Source organism: Gorilla gorilla, chromosome X (genome assembly GCF_029281585.2).
Source record: "Gorilla gorilla gorilla isolate KB3781 chromosome X, NHGRI_mGorGor1-v2.1_pri, whole genome shotgun sequence".
NCBI lineage: Eukaryota > Metazoa > Chordata > Mammalia > Primates > Hominidae > Gorilla > Gorilla gorilla.
In genome coordinates, this window is record NC_073247.2 from 146,815,658 (window position 1) to 146,818,947 (window position 3,290).

The following is a 3,290-nucleotide window of genomic DNA, read 5'->3' on the forward strand; positions in this document are numbered from 1 at the left end:
TTACTCACATTAGAAGCAAACAAAGTTTTGGTAAGATCGTTAGGATAGATTCCTAAAACTAATGTATATATCAAAGGCCATGCAATTTTAACTGTTTGTTAAAAATCTCACTCCAGAAAGATTGTTTTCAAATTATATTCTCATGAGTAATGAGAGGGAATTTTTTTTGCCTCTATCATTACTAAAACTTTAATTTCAATAAAGATAATATTCCCAAAAATAAATACTTTTTCCCACAATAAAATTCCTTTTTTTGGGTCCTGTTTCACCTCTATCACCAAAAAGGTAAGGCTTTTACAAAATGTTTACTTTCTCCCTCTCTTTTGCCCTACCATAATTGAAACAATTGGAATACTTTTAATTCTACTTTCACACCCTACTCTCATCCCCCAAACCATGGGGCTGGTGGAGATAGTTGATGTCTGAAGGTATAAAAGTAATACAGCTAAGGATTTTTTTAAAAAAATCATTTTTAGGCCTCTATAGGGAGCAATATTTAACTTATAATATGAAAGCCTATTAATCAGCTTTCAGATATTGAGCATTAAATGACATTTTTAGGGATGAAGACAACAGCAAAGTTGAATTTAGACCTTGTCAAAATTTAAGGAGGTCTCCAACATTGAGGTGTTCCCAACTTCCCAAAAGAATATAAGTATATTCAAATAATGAATTAGCAAAGTTACCAAGTACAATGGTGAAAGAAAAAAAAAGAATACCTGCCCATAAGATGTTGTGAAAAAATACAAGGATCAAACATTAAAAAAAAAATTGAGATGTAACCACCCACAAATTTGGGGGCCACATTCACATTCAGCAGGAAATCTTAAGGAGGAGAATTTATTCTAAAGTGGTTCTGGGCTGCTTGTGTAGAGAATATAAGGTTAAAGGATATGTACATTCAAATTGACTTTCAACTTAAAAGATTGCCTACAATCCTTCCAAAGGCTCCACTGCTCCCAGTTTGATCTGCCTTCATGGAATCACAGAGATAGCCTATGTTGGAAGCCAAAGCTGTGTAATACCCTGACTATAATCATCATTCTCAGTGCTTTCCTGTACTATTATTACCTGAGTGGGAATATTACCCTGGCTGAATTTGGAGTCCCTCTCTCACCAACTGTCCAGCCATTTCCAAAGTGAGTTTAATGAGTATTCTTATATCTCTAGTGTTAGCAGAAGACTAGACAACAGAGTGCATTGAACAGGACTCTCCTGGGCAATGCTGGAACCTCAGACCAGCATGGGTCATTTGAACCCATTCAATGAATTAGCGTCTACACAATGTATGTAATCAAGGCCATCAAGATGAGAGTAAAGAACTTGCCATGTAAGTAGCCATGACATCAGATCCAGCCTTGTCCCCTCTGCCAAAGCAAAAACATATTAATTTGTAATACTTAAAAATGATGAAGACATGTGTAACGAGGTCCTAATATGTACAAAGAAATGTTAGATGTGCCTCATGCGCATGACCTTATTTCATCATCATTTTAAGATGGAGTCCATATTTCTGCCTACTCTTTTACACCAGTACAGATAGAGAAAAAGGCATTTGCAAACAAGAGATTATACTCCAGGTATTTTTTTAAATTGGAAATTTTAACAATGTTTTCTCAATAGTTAATATAACAACTAGACAAAATACCAGCACGGACATAGAAAATCTAAAGAATAATACACATGTCTAGAACACTGTATCAAACAACTAATACACAGTGTTTTCGAGTGCATATGGTACATTCACCAAGATAAGCCGTTTACTAAGGCATTAAACAAGTCTCGATAAATTTTAAAAGCTTGATGTTCTTTGGTCATAGTAGGAGAAAAAGCATTTGACAACATTGAACATCAGTTCATAAAAAATCCCAGCAAATTGGGATTGGAAGGGAATTCTTGTCTGATAAGGAGCATCTACAAAAACCTATAGCTAACGTCATACTTAATGGTAAAACGTTGAGTGTACTTCAGGTATTTTTAAGTGGGTATATTTAAGCCCTTAGTTCATATAATTGCAAGCAAGGCTGAGGGAGAAGGATCTAGCTGTCATATTATTTACCATGGTGTTAAGATTAATACCCACTAAAACAGATACTGTTAATATTCTATCTTTATCCCCTTGGTACTCTTGGCCATTTTAATCCACCTGAGCTCTGCTTTTGTTTTTTCCCCCAATAGCCAGAATCTGTGGCTCTTTGTCACAGGACTACAGAACCAACCTCCTTTTGTCTCCAAGCATGAAGAGCCAGTATCTGAGAATTAAAGTCCTCCAGAGAGTAGACTTTAGCTAATAATTGGTAGATATATAGTTATAAATATTCCAGCTCTGTTGCTTCTGTTTGAGACAACTCTGATTTGTGACCTGTATTGTCTCCAGTGTCCCCCTATTGGATTGTGCCAAAGTGATCCTAAATGGTACCTTGGTTGATATCAAAATATTGTTCGGCCTTCTTCCTCTCCCTGTTGCATGGTCCCACTCCCTGGTCACTATATTTTTACTTGGACCACTTCCTAATATATCACTTTCTGATGAGTCCTCAATCAGAGTCAGCTTATGGGGAACCCAATCTAAAGGCACAGCCAAGTTGTTTTCCAAAATATTTCTTTTACTTTACACTCTTGCCCTCAATGTTTGTGGTCCCTTTTCCTCACTAGTATTTGGTACCATCGGTCTAACTTTTTGTCAAGTGTGTTGCTTTAATTACTTTGTATTGACTAAATTTATATGTTAACTATGCATATTAACTTTTTGGAGTGATCACTAAAATAATGTAAATAGAGTGTATAACTTCTTAACGAGTAGAAAAAAGTAATGAGTTAATACAAGGAACTTAGAACGCTTTAATTACAAATAATTGCCTCCCAGGGTAAATGTTCTTCTTCTCATTACTTTAGCTCTGTTTTTTCATCTTCAAATTAGACATTTATGCTATTGTTTGTTTAGATTTAGCCATGTATTTGCCATTTTCTTTGCCAGCATTCCAGACATTTATACCAGTACATTTTCCTTCTTCTAAAGTATATCCTATAGGTATACTCCTTTAATAATGGTCTATTAGGGAAACTGTGATGTCTTTCATTTTCTGAAAAGTTATTTTATCCTCATTCTTTTAAAATTATTCTTGTTGAGTCTCTTTGATTTGTGGAACCATTCATATCTCTTTTTTTCTACATAATATTGTATTATGTACCACCAAAACCTTAGTGATGCAATAGTTCTTAAATGACAATTTCACTTTTTTGTCCTAAATTTTTCCCGTTAATCCATCGTCATCAGTTCGGCAAGTTTT